This window comes from Staurois parvus, unplaced genomic scaffold (genome assembly GCF_062004578.1).
Source record: "Staurois parvus isolate SC_StPar_1 unplaced genomic scaffold, SC_StPar_1.0 ptg001677l, whole genome shotgun sequence".
Lineage (NCBI taxonomy): Eukaryota > Metazoa > Chordata > Amphibia > Anura > Ranidae > Staurois > Staurois parvus.
Window position 1 is genome coordinate 1 of NW_028319473.1, and position 22,500 is coordinate 22,500.

Below are 22,500 nucleotides of genomic sequence, written 5' to 3' on the forward strand. Positions count from 1 at the left end.
GGATTGGAGCGAGGATTGGAGCGAGGAGCAAAGATTGGAGCGAGGAGTGAGGATTGGAGCGAGGAGCAAGGATTGGAGCGAGGAGTGAGGATTGGAGCAAGGATTGGAGCGAGGAGTGAGGATTGGAGCGAGGATTGGAGCGAGGAGCAAAGATTGGAGCGAGGAGTGAGGATTGGAGCGAGGAGAGAGGATTGGAGTAAGGAGCGAGGATTGGAGCGAGGAGTGAGGATTGGAGCGAGGATTGGAGCGAGGAGTGAGGATTGGAGCGAGGATTGGAGCGAGGAGTGAGGATTGGAGCGAGGATTGGAGCGAGGAGTGAGGATTGGAGCGAGGATTGTAGCGAGGAGTGAGGATTGGAGTGAGGATTGGAGCGAGGATTGGAGCGAGGATTGTAGCGAGGAGTGAGGATTGGAGTGAGGATTGGAGTGAGGAGCGATGGATTGGAGCGAGGAGTGAGGATTGGAGCGAGGAGTGAGGATTGGAGCGAGGATTGGAGTGAGGAGCGATGGATTGGAGCGAGGATTGGAGTGAGGAGCGATGGATTGGAGCGAGGATTGGAGTGAGGAGCAAGGAGCAAGGATTGGAGCGAGGAGTGAGGATTGGAGCAAGGATTGGAGCGAGGAGTGAGGATTGGAACGAGGATTGGAGCGAGGAGCAAAGATTGGAGCGAGGAGTGAGGATTGGAGCGAGGAGAAAGGATTGGAGTGAGGAGCGAGGATTGGAGCGAGGAGTGAGGATTGGAGCGAGGATTGGAGCGAGGAGTGAGGATTGGAGCGAGGAGTGAGGATTGGAGCGAGGAGCAAGGATTGGAGCGAGGAGTGAGGATTGGAGCAAGGATTGGAGCGAGGATTGGAGCGAGGAGCAAAGATTGGAGCGAGGAGTGAGGATTGGAGCGAGGAGTGAGTATTGGAGCGAGGATTGTAGCGAGGAGTGAGGATTGGAGTGAGGATTGGAGCGAGGATTGGAGCGAGGAGTGAGGATTGGAGTGAGGATTGGAGCGAGGATTGGAGCGAGGATTGTAGCGAGGATTGTAGCGAGGATTGGAGCGAGGAGTGAGGATTGGAGCGAGGATTGGAGCGAGGAGTGAGGATTGGAGCGAGGATTGGAGCGAGGAGTGAGGATTGGAGTGAGGATTGGAGCGAGGAGTGAGGATTGGAGCGAGGATTGGAGTGAGGAGCGATGGATTGGAGCGAGGATTGGAGCGAGGAGCGAGGATTACCAGTGGAGGAGAAGGTGTCATGCACATGAGGACGTCACCTTGGCCCCGATCACACTTCACCCCTCAGAAGACACAGCTGTTCATATTCAGGAGCCGGCAAAGTGTGCAGCTGGTCTGGGGGGCCGGCAGGGAGTCGCATGGAATGCTTCAGGAAACGCAGACAGAAATGCGTACAAAGGGGCGGGAGCTTATTTGGTGAGCATAGGGCAGCCCATTCAAGTGACATCAGAATCCTCAGTCCCCCCCCCTTCACATCAGAGTCCTCTCAGCCCCCCCTTCACTTCAGGGTCCTCAGCCCCCCCCCCCCTTCCCACCAGAGTCCTCAGTCCCCCCTTCACATCAAAGTCCTCAGCTCCCCCCCTTTACATCAGAGTTCTCAGTCCCCCCTTCATATCAGAGTCCTCTGCCCCCCTTTCATATCAAAGTCCTCTGCCCCCCCCCCCGTCACATCAGAGTCCTCAGACCCCCCCCCCTCTTTTACATCAGAGTCCTCAGTCCTCCCCTTTACATCAGAGTCCTCAGTCCCCCCCTTCAGATTCGAGTCCTCAGTCTTCCCCCCCCTTCCTTTACATCAGAGTCCTCAGTGTCCCCCCACCCCCATTTACATCAGTCCTCACATTTGTACGGTCACGCGATACCTGGAACATCCATTAAGCCGCGTGCAATGTGATCCTCCAATTATCTTCATGAAACATTTCTGAAGGTTGCATCATGTTCCTCCGGGACCAGAACACCTTCTGTGCCAAACCCCGGATCACCTCCAGGGACACCAGCGTGGTGTCATGTGTCCATCTCACACCTGGGGTAGTCACCCTCACATTGTCAGTTCCAGGGACACGGCTACTCAGGGCTTCACAGCCAGTCACACAGCATTTCCCGGAAGACCCCAGACTGCTGCTTTTCCTGCACTCACTGCAAATGCTTGGACAGTGCCGGTCACTGGAACTCGGAAAAATCTCCCCAATGGGTCCACAGACAGGAAAAAATATCTGGCCGAGGTTCTAACACTTAAAGCTGACGTTTGTTCCTGCATATTAATCCCTCTCTGCCCCCCTCCATGACAAAACCACATACATACTTTATTTTGGACCCAGTGATGTCATCACTGGGTCTCTGTGTTCCTCTATGCATTGCAGGCAGATCATGGAGGAGGGGCAGGCTTCCTGAACACATCACGGCCCCCCTGCCTCAGCACTCCTCTCATAAGACCTCAGTCCTGATGCCAGCAGTGGGCTGGTTTTTTGGGAGGAGTTATGCAAATATCAAAATACCTTGATGGGTGGATGTCAGTCTGTAGGAGTGGGCGTTCCTAGGCAGGCTGTATTTACATACAGAGCATCCTAGGTAATCCCCACATGTGACTCTGGGCCACCATGATTGAAAGACCTGAAATCCAATGAATGAAAGGGGCGGGTCAGGGACAGTCAGGATGGGGAGGAAAGTGCTAGATGATGCTGGAAGTCTGGGAAATGAGGCAGGCTTTATCTGAATTGTGGCAGCTTCTAATACACATTGTGAGAAGCTCCAGATTGAATAGACATTCACATGTCAGGGTGGGGGGGGGGGGTCCTTAGAAGTCCTGAAATGGGAACCATACACTGGAGGCAGAGCCATTTCTGCTGTGTGCTGCTGCCCTCTGCTGGTCACATTGAAGACCTGCACCTGGCAGTGTGTCTCCAGTATGTTGGTCTCACCACATGGGAAGTTCAAGATTGAAGTGTGAGTGTGGCCAGCAGGGTGTGAGTGTGGCCAGCAGGATGTGAGTGTGGCCAGCAGGGTGTGAGTGTGAGTGTGGCCAGCAGGGTGTGAGTGTGAGTGTAGCCAGCAGGATGTGAGTGTGACTATCAGCATACCTTGCCATTCTTTAAAGGCTCATTTATAATTGTGACCCACGGTGGGTTGCTTTTCAGAGGGCATTTGACAGGCAGCTGGGAGGCGATAGGTCACCTACTCATCTCCTGATTGAACCCTGTAAGCCCGCAACGCGGCGTCACAACCTCATGTGGAGGAGGGAGGTTGGAGCACAATCGCATTCACCTTCTTCCTCCCCTTACCCCCATCTATTTCTCTCTCTCACCCATGTCCCCCCCCCCCTTCCTCCCCCTTACCCCCATCTATTTCTCTCTCTCTCACCCATGCCCCCCCTTCTTCCTCCCCTTACCCCCATGTATTTCTCTCTCTTACCCATGTCCCCCCCCTTCCTCCCCCTTACCCCCTCTATTTCTCTCTCTCACCCATGTCCCCCCCCCCTTCCTCCCCCTTACCCCCATCTATTTCTCTCTCACCCATGCCCCCCCTTCTTCCTCCCCTTACCCCCATGTATTTCTCTCTCTTACCCATGTCCCCCCCTTCCTCCCCCTTACCCCCATCTATTTCTCTCTCACCCATGTCCCCCCCCCTTCCTCCCCCTTACCCCCATCTATTTCTCTCTCTCTCACCCATGTCCCCCCCCCTTCCTCCCCCTTACCCCCATCTATTTCTCTCTCTCTCACCATGCCCCCCTTTCCTCCCCCTTACCCCCATCTATTTCTCTCTCTCACCCATGTCCCCCCCCCCTTCCTCCCCCTTACCCCTATCTATTTCTCCCTATCACCCATGCCCCCCTTCTTCCTCCCCTTACCCCCATCTATTTCTCTCTCTCACCATGCCCCCCCCTCTTCCTCCCCCTTCCTCCCATCTATTTCTCTCTCTCTTACCCATGTCCCCCCCTTCTTCCTCCCCCTTACCCCCATCTATTTCTCTCTCTCACCCATGCCCCCCCCCCCCTCTTCCTCCCTTTACCCCCATCTATTTCTCTCTCTCACCCATGCCCCCCCCTCTTCCTCCCCCTTACCCCCATCTATTTCTCTCTTTCTCACCCATGCCCCCCCTTCTTTCTCCCCCTTACCCCCATCTATTTCTCTCTCTCACCATGCCCCCCCTCTTATTCCCCCTTCCTCCCATCTATTTCTCTCTCTCTCACCCATGCCCTTCTTCTTCCTCCCCTTACCCCCATCTATTTCTCTCTCTCACCCATGCCCCCCCCTTCTTCCTCCCCCTTACCCCCATCTATTTCTCTCTCTCACCCATGCCCCCCCCTTCCTCCCCCTTACCCCCATCTATTTTTCTCTCTCACCCATGCCCCCCCTTCCTTCCCCTTATCCCCATCTATTTCTCTCTCTCACCCATGCCCCCCTCTTCCTCCCCCTTACCCCCATCTATTTCTCTCTCTCACCCATGCCCCCCCTTCCTCCCCCTTACCCCCATCTATTTTTCTCTCTCACCCATGCCCCCCCCTTCCCCCCTTACCCCCATCTATTTTTCTCTCTCGCCCATGCCCCCCCCCTTCCTTCCCCTTACCCCCATCTATTTCTCTCTCTCACTCATGCCCCCCTTCTTCCTCCCCCTTACCCCCATCTATTTTTCTCTCTCACCCATGCCCCCCCCCTTACCCCCATCTATTTTTCTCTCTCACCCATGCCCCCCCCCCTTCCTTCCCCTTACCCCCATCTATTTCTCTCTCTCACCCATGCCCCCCTTCTTCCTCACCCTTACCCCCATCTATTTCTCTCTCTCTCACCCATGCCCCCCTTCTTCCTCACCCTTACCCCCATCTATTTCTCTCTCTCACCCATGCCCCCCCCCTTCCTTCCCCTTACCCCCATCTATTTCTCTCTCTCACCCATGCCCCCCTTCTTCCTCACCCTTACCCCCATCTATTTCTCTCTCTCTCACCATGCCCCCCCCCTTCTTCTTCTTCCCCCTTACCCCCATTTATTTCTGTCTCTCTTCCTCACCTTGGTCTCCCATGCCCCCCCCCCTCTCCCCATTGCCTTCCTCTGTTTTTCTTTCATTTCCTTCCCCTTTCCTGCCCCCCTCTCTCTTCCCCCATCTATTTCTCTTGTAGCGCTACCCCCTTAGGAGTCGATAGAGATTTGGGTCCCCCTATAGTCCTGCACGGTCAGGCAACACACATTTTCTTCAGATTTGCACTCCAGCTTGCATGGAAGAGACAGTAAACAGTCCTTGAACTTGCTTTTTATGTTTTATTAAGGAAGGGGGGGTTAACTTGGGTATAGTACCTCCCCAGACCCCAGATAAATCCTCTTCTTATCCAGCTGCCTGAGGAAATCCCTGGGCAAGAGGTCCAGTGCCTGCCACTTTAAGATGAAACAGTCCTGGGTAAGGAGCTAATCAGGTTTCCCACCAGAGTGGTTTTTTCCCTTAACTGGCCCCGGGGGTGTAGGACTACTCACTCAGTCTCAGTTCTGCAAGCAGATTTAGGTAGGTGGCCGCCTTCAGGCCTGCTGCTGGGCTGGCTCCTTTCCTGGCTCTAGGGGTGATCCTTGTGCTGAGGGCGGTGAGGCTGAGCAATCCTCCTTTCCAGCGCCCTGCCTGTAGGTAGGCCCCTTCCCACTGGGCCCCCTCCTAGGCTCCTGCATCTCAGCTTCCTCCCCTCTTCCTCCCGAACTCTCCTTCTATTGAACAGGCTCAATCACTTTTAGGGGCCATCCTGACCCCATGCCAAGTCTCCTGCTTGGGGATTGGTCAGGATCCAAGCCCCTCCTCACCCCCCACCCACTGCTTCTTGAATTTTCTCCAAGATTCTAGAGCAGGAGGAGGCATCAAGGAACTGATCTGCAGAGCCTCTCGGCCCTGAGAATTTGACCCCTCTGACTATTGCCCAGGCTGCTACTCATCCTTTCTAACTAAAAAATAATCAGCTACCCCCCCCCCCCCCAGCTAACTATGAGGGTGCTGCACTCTCAATCTTCCTCCCCTGCCCTTCCTTTCCTCCCCCTTGCTCCACCTCTTTTCCTTGGCCTTGCCTCCCTCTGTTTCTCTCTCTCTTCCTCACCTTTGCCCCCCCTTCCTCCCCCTTGCCCCCCTCTGTTTCTTGCTCTCTCTCTCTCTCTTTTCCTCCCCCTTGCACCCTCTATTTCTCATCTACTCCTCCCTCTCTTCCTCACCCTCCCCCCTTCTACCCTTTGCCCCCCTCTCTTCTCCTTTCTCATTTTGCCCCCCCCCCTTTTTTCTCCCCCTTGCCCCAATCTTTTTCTCTCTTTCATCCTCCCGCTTGCCCCCCTCCTCACTTTTGTCCTTTTGTCCCCCCCTCTCTTCTTTCTTGTCCCCATCTATTTCTCTCGCTCTTCCTCTCCCTCCCCCTCTTCTCTCCCTTCCCCTGCTCCTCACCTTCCCCCCCCTTCTGCCTCCTTGCCCCCATCTATTTCTCTCCTTATTCCTCTCTCATCCCCCCCTTCCCCTCTCCCCCCCTCCTCTCTTCTTCCTACCTGCTCCTTCTTTCTCTCCAACCCCCCCTTCCCCCCCCCTCTTCATCCTCCTTGTCCCCATCTATTTCTCTCCTTCTTCCTCTCCCATCCCCCCTCACCCCCCCTCTTCTTCCTCCTTGCCCTCATTTATTTCTTTCCTTCTTCCTCTCCCACCCCCCTTCTTCCTCCTTACCCCCATCTATTTCTCTCCCTTCCTCTCCCATCCCCTCTTCCTGACCCTTGCTCCTCCCCCTTACTCACCTTTGACCCTCTTCCTCTCACCTTTCCCTCCCTCTGTCTCTGCCTCCCCCTCTAACCCCCTCTATTTCTCTCTCTTCCTCACCTCCCCCCCCCCATTCCTCCCCTGGCCCCCTTGACTTTTGACAGCCTTGTAATGTTTCTGTACATTCTTCTTTGTATAGGTTGGATGATGATCTTTTTGTGTTTCTCCTCCCCAGACCTGTCCCGCCGTCCTTCACTTTGCTGCCTTCTTCTGGCCCGGCTTCATTGTTTTGCTCCTGGAATTGCTCTCAGCCCACTGCCAGGACTAGCAATGCACAGTGATGCACACAGCAGCTTCAGGAGGGAAATTACAAGGAAACCCAAAGACTAGTTCTGTCTACAGAACTCCATGACCAGGAATAAACCAATTACAGGATCACAAAATAAATTTTCAGAAGGAAACATGACAATGGAAAGAAAAGAAGACATTTCTAAGAACATTAGAAACACACAGAAACTGGTTTCAGGTTTTCATGCCATCTCTCACCCAAAATGCCCTTTGGTCCTAGGCTGTAGTCTTGTGTATTTCCTGCATTTTGGTGGACGGGTAATGTATAGGCAGAACCAGGGACGGACTGACAACTTATGGGGCCCCCAGGCAATAGGGGATCATGGGGCCCCTGTGTCCTTGCCCACACTCAAAGCACACCCAAAAAAGCCTATAAAAAAGGTACCAGGGGCATTTCATGGGGCCCCCTACTGACCCTGGGCCCTCAGGTACTGCCTGAGTGCCCAAATGGTCAGTTCGCCCCTGACTGCCCTGTATTTAAACAAAGCAACGACCATACATTGGCTGTGTCCTCTTAAGCAATCAACAAGCTGGCCGGGAGTGACTTATTAATGTACCTCAGGTTGCCAAAATGGTTCAAGCCAAAAGGATGTGATAGTGACAAAAGAGAGAAATGGTGGCAACTGAGGACCGATGTGTGGAACCATAGCCACATGTAGTCTCTAGCAGGGGCCTGTGTGACAGGGTGACAACACAGGAGCACAGTGACAGCGTGTTGTCACCTATAACAGGAAGTGCCTGAATGAGATCCTTCATGGCAGGGTCACCAGAGATTAATATAATGAGATCTGCAGATTTAACAATGATGAAAATAACTTTTGGAATGACACATGAAAGATTGTATGAAATTTTATCGATCTGGTTTACGTCTATAATATGTATATGAAGCAGAATCTGAATCAGGTTTTCAATTTGGGTGAATTGTATAAACATTGCCAGCTGTTTCTACATTGTAAGAACTGTTAAAAGAAAAAACATTTGTACTAAATCTGACAGTGACAACGCCAAAATAAAGGCCCCCTGGCATGCAGGCATTGCAAGTAGCTGCCATACCCAATCAGTGACAGTAGAGGGCAGTGCCTGCAAAACCATTATACAAGGGCCTCTAGGAGAGCACAGCTGAGATGAATGACGATAGACTTCTTCCTCAATGGATTTCCAAGTCTTTGTTCTGTTGGTTCTGTTCAACTTCAGCTTTCACTTTTTCTTCTGCAGCTTCTTCTGATGGATTTAAATAATCAGATAACTGTAGGTCAATCAGTACAATTGCAGCAACACCATTGAGTACTGTATGTGATGAGAAGAAGCGAGTGTGATGAGAAGAAGCGAGTGTGATGAGAAGTGAGTGTGATGAGAAGTGAGTGTGATGAGAAGTGAGTGTGATGAGAAGAAGCGAGTGTGATGAGAAGTGAGTGTGATGAGAAGTGAGTGTGATGAGAAGTGAGTGTGATGAGAAGAGGTGAGTGTGATGAGAAGTGAGTGTGATGAGAAGAAGCGAGTGTGATGAGAAGTGAGTGTGATGAGAAGTGAGCGTGATGAGAAGAAGCGAGTGTGATGAGAAGTGAGTGTGATGAGAAGTGAGTGTGATGAGAAGAAGCGAGTGTGATGAGAAGTGAGTGTGATGAGAAGTGAGTGTGATGAGAAGAAGCGAGTGTGATGAGAAGTGAGTGTGATGAGAAGTGAGTGTGATGAGAAGAAGCGAGTGTGATGAGAAGTGAGTGTGATGAGAAGTGAGAAGTGATAATTGTAGGTCAATCAGTACAATTGCAAAAACACCATTGAGTACTGTATGTGATGAGAAGAGGTGAGTGTGATGAGAAGTGAGCGTGACGAGAAGAGGTGAGTGTGATGAGAAGTGAGTGTGATGAGAAGAAGCGAGTGTGATGAGAAGTGAGTGTTATGAGAAGTGAGTGTGATGAGAAGAAGCGAGTGTGATGAGAAGAGGTGAGTGTGATGAGAAGTGAGTGTGATGAGAAGAAGCGAGTGTGATGAGAAGCGAGTGTGATGAGAAGCGAGTGTGATGAGAAGTGAGTGCGATGAGAAGAAGCGAGTGTGATGAGAAGCGAGTGTGATGAGAAGTGAGTGTGATGAGAAGTGAGAAGTGATAATTGTAGGTCAATCAGTACAATTGCAACAACACCATTGAGTACTGTATGTGATGAGAAGAGGTGAGTGTGATGAGAAGTGAGCGTGACGAGAAGAGGTGAGTGTGATGAGAAGTGAGTGTGATGAGAAGAAGCGAGTGTGATGAGAAGTGAGTGTTATGAGAAGTGAGTGTGATGAGAAGAAGCGAGTGTGATGAGAAGTGAGTGTGATGAGAAGAGGTGAGTGTGATGAGAAGTGAGTGTGATGAGAAGAGGTGAGTGTGATGAGAAGTGAGTGTGATGAGAAGAGGTGAGTGTGATGAGAAGAGGTGAGTGTGATGAGAAGTGAGTGTGATGAGAAGAAGCGAGTGTGATGAGAAGCGAGTGTGATGAGAAGCGAGTGTGATGAGAAGTGAGTGTGATGAGAAGTGAGTGCGATGAGAAGAAGCGAGTGTGATGAGAAGCGAGTGTGATGAGAAGTGAGTGTGATGAGAAGTGAGTGTGATGAAAAGAAGCGAGTGTGATGAGAAGAAGCGAGTGTGATGAGAAGAGGTGAGTGTGATGAGAAGAGGTGAGTGTGATGAGAAGAAGTGAGTGTGATGAGAAGAGGTGAGTGTGATGAGAAGTGAGTGTGATGAGAAGTGAGTGTGATGAGAAGTGAGTGTGATGAGAAGAAGTGAGTGTGATGAGAATTGTGTGTGATGAGAAGTGAGTGTGATGAGAAGTGAGTGTGATGAGAAGAAGTGAGTGTGATGAGAAGTGAGTGTGATGAGAAATGTGTGTGATGAGAAGAGGTGAGTGTTATGAGAAGAAGTGAGTGTGATGAGAAGAAGTGAGTGTGATGAGAAGAAGTGAGTGTGATGAGAAATGAGTGTGATGAGAAGAAGTGAGTGTGATGAGAAGTGAGTGTGATGAGAAGAAGTGAGTGTGATGAGAAGTGAGTGTGATGAGAAGAAGTGAGTGTGATGAGAAGTGAGTGTGATGAGAAGAAGTGAGTGTGATGAGAAGTGAGTGCGATGAGAAGTGAGTGCGATGAGAAGTGAGTGCGATGAGAAGTGAGTGTGATGAGAAGAGGTGAGTGTGATGAGAAGTGAGTGTGATGAGAAGTGAGTGCGATGAGAAGTGAGTGCGATGAGAAGTGAGTGCGATGAGAAGAGGTGAGTGTGATGAGAAGTGAGTGTGATGAGAAGAAGTGAGTGCGATGAGAAGTGAGTGCGATGAGAAGTGAGTGCGATGAGAAGAAGTGAGTGTGATGAGAAGTGAGTGTGATGAGAAGAGGTGAGTGTGATGAGAAGAAGTGAGTGTGATGAGAAGTGAGTGTGATGAGAAGTGAGTGTGATGAGAAGTGTGTGTGATGAGAAGTGAGTGTGATGAGAAGTGAGTGTGATGAGAAGTGAGTGTAGGTACAAATATTTATAGCTTGCTTGTTTACAGAACAACAATAAAGAATGGTGTTCAGAGATAAAAGGGGATTCATGAATCGGTCTGGAGGTCAGGGAGACACGGCTAAAAAGAACATTGGGGAAAAGTAATAGACAAAAACTTGTCCTAGTAGTCCAAGCACTGACCCCCCCAATCCACACTGACCCACCTAACTTCACACTCACCTACCCTACTCCAAACTGAAGCACCTTACTCCACACAGATCCTGCCTACTCCACACTGACCCACCCAGCTCCATACTGACCCATCCTACTCCTCCCAGACCCACTCTACTCCACACTCACTTGCCCTACTCCACACTGACCTACCCTACACTATATGGACCCACCCTACTCCTCACAGACCCACTCCACACTCACTTTCCCTAAACTACACTGACCAACTCTACACTGACCACCCTACGCCACACTGACCCGCCCTACTCCATTCTGACCCACTTTTCTCCACACTGACCCACCCTACTCAATACTGACCCACCCTATTTCACACTGACCCACCCTACTCCTCACTCACTTGCCCTATTCCTCACTGACCCACCCTGCACTATATAGACCCATCCTACTCCACACTGACCCACTCTACTCCATACTGACCCACCCTACTCAACATTGATCCAGCCTACTCCTCACAGACCCATTCTACTCCACACTCACTTGCCCTACTCCACAATGACCTACCCTACACTATATAGACCCATTCTACTCCACACAGACTCACTGTACTCCACGCTCACTTTCCCTACTCTACCCTGACCAACTCTACTCATCACAGACCCACCCTACTCTTCACAGACCCACTCTACTCCATGCTCACTTGCCCTACTGTACCCTGACCAACTCTACTCCATGCAGACCCAACCTCCTCCACACAGTTTTACCCTACTCCACACAAAGCCACCCTACTCCACCCAGACTCACCTTACTCCACACTGACCCACCTTACTCCACACTAAGCCACCCTTCTCCACACAGATCCACCCTACTCCACTCTAACTTACCCTACTCCACACTGACCCTCCCTACTCCACACTGACCCACCCTACTCCACAGTGACCCATCCTATTCCTCACTGACCCACCCTACTCCACACAGACCCATCCTTTGTCACATTGACCGACCCTACTCCACAGTGACCAACTCTACTCCACACTGACTCAACCTACTCCATACTTACTCGCCCTACTCTACTCTGACCCATCCTACTCCACATTAGCTTAGCTTACTCAACACTGACCCATCCTATTCCTCACAGACCCACCATACTCCATACAGACATACCCTTCTTCACATTGACTGACCCTACTCCACAGTGACCAACTTTACTCCACACAGACCCACCCTACTCCACACTCACTTGCCCTACTCCACACTGATCTGCCCTACTCAACACTGATCTGCCCTACTCAACACTGGCCCACCGTACTCCACAGTGACCAACTCTACTCCACACAGACCCACCCTTCTTCACGTTCACCCACCCTACGCCACATGGACACCCTATTCCACACTGACCCACCCTATTCCACACTGACCCTCCCTACTCCACACAGACCCACCCTACTCCACAGTGACCAACTCTAATCCACAATGACCAACTCAACTCCACACAGACCCACCCTTCTTCACAATGACCCACTCTACTCTACACTGACACCCTCTACTTTACACAGACCCACCCTACTCCACAGTGTCATTGCCCTGACCCACCTTACTCTGCACTGACCAACCCTGCTATGCACTGTCCCTGCACTAACCCACCCTACTTTGTACTGTCCCACCCTACGTTTCACTGTCTCCGCACTCATTCCCCTACTCCACACTGTCAAGGGATGACCCACCTTACTCTGCACTGTTCCTGCACTGACCCACCCTACTCTGCACTGTTCCTGCACTGACCCACCCTACTCTGCACTGTTCCTGCACTGACCCACCCTACTCTGCACTGTTCCTGCACTGACCCATCCAACTCTGCACTGTTCCTGCACTGACCCACCCTACTCTGCACTGTTCCTGCACTGACCCACCCAACTCTGCACTGTTCCTGCACTGACCCATCCTACTCTGCACTGTTCCTGCACTGTCCCACCCTACTCTGCACTGTTCCTGCACTGACCCACCCAACTCTGCATTGTTCCTGCACTGACCCACCCAACTCTGCACTGTTCCTGCACTGACCCACCCTACTCTGCACTGTTCCTGCACTGACCCACCCAACTCTGCACTGTTCCTGCACTGACCCACCCTACTCTGCACTGTTCCTGCACTGACCCACCCTACTCTGCACTGTTCCTGCACTGACCCACCCAACTCTGCACTGTTCCTGCACTGACCCACCCTACTCTGCACTGTTCCTGCACTGACCCACCCTACTCTGCACTGTTCCTGCACTGACCCACCCTACTCTGCACTGTTCCTGCACTGACCCACCCTACTCTGCACTGTTCCTGCACTGACCCACCCAACTCTGCACTGTTCCTGCACTGACCCACCCAACTCTGCACTGTTCCTGCACTGACCCACCCAACTCTGCACTGTTCCTGCACTGACCCACCCAACTCTGCACTGTTCCTGCACTGGCCCACCTTACTCTGCACTGTTCCTGCACTGACCCACCCTACTCTGCACTGTGCCTGCACTGACCCACCCTACTCTGCACTGTTCCTACACTGACCCGCCCAACTCTGCACTATTCCTGCACCGACCCATCCAACTCTGCACTGTTCCTGCACCGACCCATCCAACTCTGCACTGTTCCTGCACCGACCCACCCAACTCTGTACTGTTCCTGCACTGACCCACCCAACTCTGCACTGTTCCTGCACTGACCCACCCTACTCTGCACTGTTCCTGCACTGACCCACCCAACTCTGCACTGTTCCTGCACTGACCCACCCTAGCACCCATTCTGAAAATGTTTAAAAATGATAAATCTTGCTGATATAATGTCTTTAACATTTTGGACCAAGAGCTCTGACCTAACTTTCCTTGGCTGCCTAATTTTTTTCTGGTCAGTGCTGAAAAAAAAAGTACCGACACCAGACAGCCAGACAATCAGCATTTTTGGAAGATCAGCAATGGTAGCTCTCTGTAGATGTCAGGCTCGGTTTTGCTGTCCACCCATCCGTAAGTATTACATAAACATGTGAGCCTGTTACATAATTGGGGAAAGACATTTGTCCTTCTGCTTCCTCCTCCATAAACCTCCATGCGTGTCCTCACAATCCCCAGCTGATCCAGAGAAGGGCAAAAATCCTGATAATGCACGGCCCACCTGGCCTTAAAGTGGACCTGTCACTTTTCATGACCCAACAGGACGTGTCAGCATCTCCATGTCACATCTAGTTCCATCAACTACCATCACCTTGTTGCGTTCTTTGGTGCACTTCAGACCTTGGAACTCTCCTTTTTTGTTGAATCGCTGTTTAATTTTCAAAAATATTTCTTTTGAAGCCACAAATTAACAAAAAAAATTGGTCTTTGGCTGCCAGAAGCATTAATGGCTGTCACATCTTTTTATTTTATTGGCTTCAATCAAATTTGCAAAGACACAAGAATCACCAAGACACAACCATTGTGTAGTGCTACTGAGCAGGAACCTGAACCTGCCTATGTAATACATTTTAAAGGTTCACAAGATTTATCCAGGTCATGGATTAGCTGGTAATAGTCCTCACATTCAGCAAGGCTTGTTGTAGAATGTTGAAGACGGGTCAAAGCTTTTCCAAGATGCTCTGTCATGGGGGGAGGGCGCTCTCGTGTCCTCTCAGCTGACCTCAAACCGCTCAATAAAATAAAATCTTTTCATACTGTTAGGACAGAGGTCTTCAAACTGCAGCCCAGGGGCCGGATGTGGCCCTTTGCTTGCTTTTATCAGGCCCTTGGGGCACTCCACTGATACGAGGCACTATCCCTTCCACTGACACCAAAGACAGGGAACTATTCCTGCCCATTGACACCAACAATGGGGCACTATTCCTCCCACTGACATCAATGATGGGGCATTATTCCTCCCACTGACATCAATGATGGGGCACTGTTCCTCCCAGTGACACCAATGATGGGGCACTATTTCTCCCACTGACACCAATGATGGGGCACTATTCCTCCCACTGATACCAATGATGGGGCACTATTCCTCCCAGTGACACCAATGATGGGGCACTATTCCTCCCACTGATACCAATGATGGGGCACTATTCCCCCCACTGACACCAATGATGGGGCACTATTCCTCCCACTGACACCAATGATGGGGCACTATTCCTCCCACTGACACAAATGATGGGCACTATTCCTCCCACTGACATCAATGATGGGGCACTATTCCTCCCACTGATACCAATGATGGGGCACTATTCCTCCCACTGATACTAATGATGGGGCACTATTCCTCCCACTGACACCAATGATTGGGGCACTATTCCACCCACTGACACCAATGATGGGGCACTATTTCTCCCACTGACACCAACAATGGGGCACCATTCCTCCCAGTGACACCAATGATCGGGCACTATTCCTCCCACTGATACCAATGATGGGGCACTATTCCTCCCACTGATACCAATGATGGGGCACTATTCCTCCCAGTGACACCAATGATGGGGCACTATTCCTCCCACTGATACCAATGATGGGGCACTATTCCCCCCACTGACACCAATGTTTGGGCACTATTCCTCCCACTGACACCAATGATGGGGCACTATTCCTCCCACTGACACAAATGATGGGCACTATTCCTCCCACTGACATCAATGATGGGGCACTATTCCTCCCACTGATACCAATGATGGGGCACTATTCCTCCCACTGATACCAATGATGGGGCACTATTCCTCCCACTGACACCAATGATTGGGGCACTATTCCACCCACTGACACCAATGATGGGGCACTATTTCTCCCACTGACACCAACAATGGGGCACCATTCCTCCCAGTGACACCAATGATCGGGCACTATTCCTCCCACTGATACCAATAATGGGGCACTATTCCTTCTAGTGACATCAATGATGGGACACTATTCTTCCCACTGACACCAATTATGTATTTTTTTACCCCCATTTAGTAAACCAAGCCCATGGCATTTGCTTTGCTATCTTTTATCCGGCCCTTGGGGCACCCCACTGATACAACGCACTATCCCTTCCACTGGCACCAAAGATAGGGTGCTATTCCTCCCACTGATACCAATGATGGGGCACTATTCCTCCCACTGATACCAATGATGGGGCACTATTCCTCCCACTGACACCAATGATGGGACACTATTCCTCCCACTGACACCAATGATGGGGCACTATTCCTCCCACTGACACCAATGATGGGGCACTATTCCTCCCACTGACACCAATGATGGGGCACTATTCCTCCCACTGATACCAATGATGGGGCACTATTCCTCCCACTGACACCAATGTTTGGGCACTATTCCTCCCACTGACACCAATGATGGGGCACTATTCCTCCCACTGACGCCAATGATGGGGCACTATTCCACCCACTGACACCAATGATGGGGCACTATTCCTCCCACTGACACCAATGTTTGGGCACTATTCCTCCCACTGACACCAATGATGGGGCACTATTCCTCCCACTGACGCCAATGATGGGGCACTATTCCTCCCACTGATACCAATGATGAGGCACTGTTCTTCCCACTGACACCAATGTTTGGGCACTATTCCTCCCACTGACACCAATGATGGGGCACTATTCCTCCCACTGACGCCAATGATGGGGCACTATTCCACCCACTGACACCAATGATGAGGCACTATTCCTCCCACTGACACCAATGATGGGGCACTATTCCTCCCACTGATACCAATGATGAGGCACTATTCCTTCCACTGACACCAATGATGAGGCACTGTTCTTCCCACGGACACCAATGTTTGGGCACTATTCCTCCCACTGACACCAATTATGTAAAATTTCTTTACCCCCATTTAGTAAACCAAGCCCAGGGTATTTTCTACTCCCACTGGCTACAGTCCATCTCCCCTAAAGATTGGAGGTCAGTAAACTGGCCCTTTGTTTCAAAAGTTTGGAGACCCCTGCATTCAGATGTAACAAAGAGGAGCTGTCCGTGGTCCTGAAATATGTTACAATTAAAGGGGAAGTCCATTTGCAGACCTACAGCAGAATGTGATGGACTTCCTGTGATTATCTTATAATGTGTGTTATTGGTCCCTCTGTTTCCTCTTCTACCAAATTGTATTGTAACTGTAATGTCTACCTTTGCCATGTCTACCATTCCATATGCAGGTGCTGCTGCCTTAGTCACCGGTCACACCGCTGCGAGTTTTGTCCAATTTCAGGCACGATTTCTGAAGACTTTATTGCTACTTGTGAAGATTTTCAATGATTTCTTACAATTTTCAGTGCGATTTCCATTATATTCTATGTATGTGAAATCGCAACAAAACTACAGAAAAAGTCATGCGAGAACTACTTTAGAAATCGCGCCGCAGCAAATCGCACGTGTTAAGATGCCGACATTCACTAGATGCGACTTCAATTCCCAAATCGCACTGGTATGACCGGGCCAGGGGCGGACTGACAACTCATGGGGCCCCTGGGCAATAGGGGATCATGGGGCCCCTGTGTCCTTGCCCAAACTCAAAAAAGCCTATGAAAAAGGTACCAGGGGCATCTCATGGGGCCCCCTACCGACTCCGAACCCTCGGGCAGTGCCCGAGTTTCCAAATGGTCAGTCCGCCCCTGGGAGTGACACCGGACCCGCTCCACAAAAAGGTAAGTTGTAAAGCAAGTCGACGATCCCCGCAGGTTGGATTGGATCTGCGGATTGGGGAGCATAATGGATCGGACTCTGATCTATTATGCTCAATCTGCAGATTGGACCCATCCTGCGGGGATTGTCCGCTTGCTTTACAACTTACCTTTTCGTGGAGTGGGTCCAGTGTCACCCCGTGTGGTAGGTGTCACCCGGTGCGGCGCGCACTCCCCGCACCTGCGTAGGGACGCCACTGGGTGGGACTAACATGGTGTACCATGCCCATGGACTTTTGGGGCACAGTCAGGGGTGGACTGACCATTTGGAAACTCGGGCACCGCCCGAGGGCCCAGGGTCAGTAGGGGGCCCCATGAGATGCCCCTGGTACCTTTTTCATAGGCTTTTTTGGGTTTGGGCAAGGACACAGGGGACCCATGATCCCCTATTGCCCGTGGGCCCCATGAGTTGTCAGTTTGCCCCTGGGCACAGTATGAATGCACCTTTGTGTCACCCATTGCAGCCAATAAGGTTCCATCAAGTATTTTGTAAATGGGCCCCTGCAGTGTCGTGCGTACCCCATACTTGTACATTATGGCAGATGTTCCTCCAGTGCTGTGCTGCCACCACTGCTGGTGCTCCCATCTTTGCCAGGTCTTCGCTCTCTCTAGCCGTTCCAATGGTCAGGCCGCCATAATGTCACTTCCATGTGCACAGGAGTCATCATTGCGGCATGGTGCTCTGCATTCAGGCACATTCAGCATGTCCTGGACGCAAAGCGTCACTGAGCATGTGCAGTGGCGTCATCGGCTAGAACCAATGGGGATATCTCCTAAATGGTGCCAGTTTAAGAGATATTGACCATACCTACAGGTGAGACTTACTATAAGACTTGCTATGAGCCAGGGGCGGACTGACAACTCATGGGGCCCCCAGGAAATAGGGGATCATGGGGCCCCTGTGTCCTTGCCCAAACTCAAAAAAGCCTATGAAAAAGGTACCGGGGCATCTCATGGGGCCCCCTACTGACCCCAGGCCCTTGGGCAGTGCCCAAGTTTCCAAATGGTCAGTCCACCCCTGCTATGAGCTTACCTGTAGGTACACATTGGAATTCAGAGTGTACTACTGCTATGTGCCCAATTCCAGCACAGTGATGTCATACATACATATGTGATGTCATACATACACAAGGCTTTCTGCTGGACAGTACAGGCTTCTTTATGAGGAACCAGCCTCCAATTTGCATTCATATCATTTATACTCTACAAGTGACGTCATAGGTCCAGAAGACATAGGCTGGGCCCCTGTGACGTCATAGACACATAGGTCTGTCCTCTACAGGGACGTGATGGAATGTCCAGATCCCATATGTACAGCCCCTGTGCTGGACGTCATAGACAATTATACAGATATGGGGATAATGTGATACATTGTATCCGATGATCGGAGTGGAATGAAGTGTGGAGGAGACTTCCCAGGAATGAGATGCTGATCCCTCCCTCTTATGTCATCCTCCTCCTTCTCCTCCTCCTCCTCCACCAGCCCGGTACCGCATTGCTGTGCTGCAGGGGTGACTGCATTGCGCCGGGGCCGTCAATAGGTGGACCCCCACCCGGAGAAATAAAACTGGCTGAACCAGAGCCGGCAGCCCCTGCTGTCTGAGAGCTCAGCCACAGGTAAGAGCTGACTGCCAACCCCAGAATCCGGCAGGGGCCCCTACCCACTGTGCCAGGGTCCCCTTCCCCCTGCCTGTACCCCTGTGCCAGGATCCCCTTCCCCCTGCCTGTACCCCTGTGCCAGGAACCCCTTCACCCTGCCTGTACCCCTGCACCAGGATTCCTCTTCCCCCTTCCTGTACCCCTGTGCCAGGACCCCCTCCCTCTGCCTGTACCCCTGTGCCAGGATCCCCTTCCCTCTGTCTGTACCCCGTGCCAGGTTCCCCCTCCCCCTGCCTGTACCCCTGTGCCAGGATCCCCTTTCCTCTGCCTGTACCCCTGTGCCAGGTTCCCCTTCCCCCTGACTGTACCCCTGTGCCCAGATCCCCTTCCCTCTGCCTGTACCCCTGTGCCCAGATCCCCTTCCCCCTGCCTGTACCCCTGTGTCCAGATCCCCTTCCCCCTGCCTGTTTCAAAAGGTGTCAGGATCCCCTTCCTCATACCCCTGTGCCAGGATCCCCTTCCACCTGCTTGTACCCCTGTGCTAGGGTCCCCTACCCTCTGCCTATCCCAAAAGGTGCCAGGATCCCCTTCCCCCAGCCTGCCCCAAAATCTGCCCCCTACCTGCATCCTTCCCCCTACTTGCCCCAAAATGTATCAGGATTCCCCTTTTTTCTGCTTGTACCCCCATGCCAGGATTCCCTTCCCCCTATCTGTACCCCTGTGCCAGGATCCCCATCCCCCTATCTGTACTCCTGTGCCTGGATCCACGTTTCCCTGTCTGCCCCATTCCCTCAGGCTGTACCCCAAACATTCCAGGTTCTCCTTCCCCCTGGTTGGCCTCCTTCTATGCCAGGGTCTCCTTCCCTCTGCCTGCCCCCCTCCCCCCCCATATGCCCTCAATAACACTGCTTGCCCTCTATGCCAGGGTCGCCTTCACGCTGCCTCGCCCCACCCTCCATGCCAGGGTTCTCCTCCCTTTGCCTGCACCCCTTCTATGCCAGGGTCTCCTTTCCTCTGGTTGCCCCCTGGTGCCAGAAGCACCTTCCTTCTGCCTGTACCCCTTCTGTGTTAGGGTTTCCTTCCCTTTTCGTGTCCCCTTGTGACCAGATCTCCTCCTCTTTGCTTGCACCCCTTCAATACCAGGGACCTCTTCCCTCTGACTATCCCCCTGTGGTAGGATCCCCTTTTCTCTGCCTGCACCCCCTCATTGCTAGGATCCCCATTTCTCGTCCTGCACCCCTTCTGTGCCAGAATATTCTTTACTCAGCCTGCACTCCTTCTGTGCCCCAGGATCCCCTTTTTTCAGCCTGTACACCTTGTGTACAACACACCTCCTTTGTGCAAGGTTACCCTACCCTCTGCCTGTACCCCAATGTGCCGGGATACCCCAGTGTCCCCCCTTCTCACTGCCAACACTCTGCTGTGCCAGGAGTCCCTACTTTCTGCCTGTACAATCTGTGCCAGTATCCTCTTCAGTGTCAGGATCCCCAATATGCAGTGATCATCTCCCCCCTGCCTGCAACCCTGATTTACCATGCATGCCATGTGCCAGAGACTGACCCTGGAACCCTAATATGCCATGGTCCCCTTCCATCTACTTGCACCTCCTCTAAGCATTACACTTCCTCTGTGAAAGGATGCCAGGATCCCCATTCCTCTAAGTCATGGTTCCCATCCTTCAGCTACCCCCTCTGTACCATGCTTCCCTACCTCTGTCCCCCATCTGTGAAAACACCCCCTTCCCTCAGTCTGTACCCCTCTGTGATCTGCACCCATCTCCGCCAGAATACCCTGTCCTCTGTCCCCCCCTCTGAGGATCCCCCTCTTTCTACTTACCCCCTTACCTCTCCTCTGACCCCCCTTTTTTTTTTTTTGCTACAACCCAACCAACCCCTTAATACCCTTTCATCTTCCAGCAGACCAGCATCTTTTTAATGCATCATTGCCCGTTCCTAGGATACTCTTACTTTCATCAGTACCCCCTCTATGCCAGTATACTCTTACTTGGTAGTACCCCCTCTATGCCAGTATACTCTTACTTGGTAGTACCCCCTCTATGCCAGTATACTCTTACTTGGTAGTACCCCCTCTATGCCAGTATACTCTTACTTGGTAGTACCCCCTCTATGCCAGTATATTATTACTTGGTAGTACCCCCTCTATGCCAGTATATTATTACTTGGTAGTACCCCCTCTATGCCAGTATACTCTTACTTGGTAGTACCCCCTCTATGCCAGTATACTCTTACTTGGTAGTACCCCCTCTATGCCAGTATACTCTTACTTGGTAGTACCCCCTCTATGCCAGTATACTCTTACTTGGTAGTACCCCCTCTATGCCAGTATTCTCTTACTTGGTAGTACCCCCTCTATGCCAGTATATTATTACTTGGTAGTACCCCCTCTATGCCAGTATACTCTTACTTCTGCCAGGACCCCCCTTTCTGTGCCAGTATACTCCTTCCCCTGCCAACCCTTCTATACCATGCTCCCCTTGTCTCTACCAGTACCCCCTCTATGCCATGACATCCTTTACTCTGCCCCTTCTGTGCCATGATACTCTGCCCTCTGCCACCCAATAATGCCATGCTGCTCCCCTTTCAGCTGCCAGTTCTCCTCTGCCTCATGATCCCCTTTCCCTTTGCTGTACCCCTTCTATGGCAGACTTCCCCTCTATTTTATTACCTCCCTATTTTTCATCTTTAATAAGAACCCCCTTTCCTGTGCCTGCTTAATGCCATTCTTCTCTTTTCTCCCTCCTGTCATGCACCCCATCCTTTGACAAGCACGCCTTATCCTTCAGTCTGTAAGGTCATAAAGCCCCCCCCCCCCATTCCCTGCCTCTACTGTGCCCCCATATTCCAGGGAACCCATTCCTACCCTCTACCATCCATTCCTTGTTGTTGGTCTGTAGGTTCCTGACCCCCCCATGATATTATTTCCACAGGCCCCCCCTCATTTTCCTGCTTTGTTTGCCCCACAAAACAGAGGGAGGGGGTGGTGAGATGGCTAGGGTTAATGAAGAGGGACATGGAGCTGCTGTGTACCTGCATTTGGGGTCGTGTGACCGCTGCTGTGTGCCAGCACAGGGACATTTCATCTGTGGCGTAGTGTAAAATCCATCAGGAGCCGATGGAGGGGGGGAGAGGAAGGAGAGCTGCCAGCTAGGTTTACACTGTGACTGCATGAGAGTGTACATAGGACAGACAGGGAGATACAGGACAGACAAGAAACAGATATAGACAGACAGAAGGATACAGGACAGACAGACACAGGACACAGGTATAGACAGAGGGACACAGGACAGACAGACACAGGACACAGGTATAGACAGAGGGACACAGGACAGACAGACACAGGACACAGGTATAGACAGAGGGACACAGGTATAGACAGACAGAGTGATACAGGACAGACAGAGGGATACAGGACAGACAGGGAGACACAGGACAGACAGACACAGGACACAGGTGTATACAGAGGGACACAGGACAGACAGACACAGGACACAGGTATAGACAGACAGAGTGATA

General features: G+C 51.7%; 1 protein-coding gene and 1 long non-coding RNA gene across 2 annotated transcripts in view; one reads left to right on the forward strand and one right to left on the reverse strand.

The window, feature by feature from the left end:
• Positions 1–7,875: 7,875 nt before the first annotated feature.
• Positions 7,876–22,500, reverse strand: part of LOC149434779 (uncharacterized) — a 14,827-nt gene continuing 202 nt past the window's right edge. The window contains exons 1-2 of the long non-coding RNA XR_016308620.1: positions 22,015–22,500; positions 7,876–8,260 (exon numbers count right to left, since the gene is read on the reverse strand). The exon at positions 22,015–22,500 is cut by the window's right edge and continues 202 nt beyond it. This is a non-coding gene — a long non-coding RNA (uncharacterized LOC149434779). The remainder of the gene's footprint in view (positions 8,261–22,014) is intronic.
• The window catches only part of EEF1A2 (eukaryotic translation elongation factor 1 alpha 2), a 32,773-nt gene continuing 29,100 nt past the window's right edge, over positions 18,828–22,500 (forward strand). The window contains exon 1 of the mRNA XM_089663383.1: positions 18,828–18,985. The gene's annotated coding sequence lies outside the window, so the exon portion shown is untranslated. The remainder of the gene's footprint in view (positions 18,986–22,500) is intronic.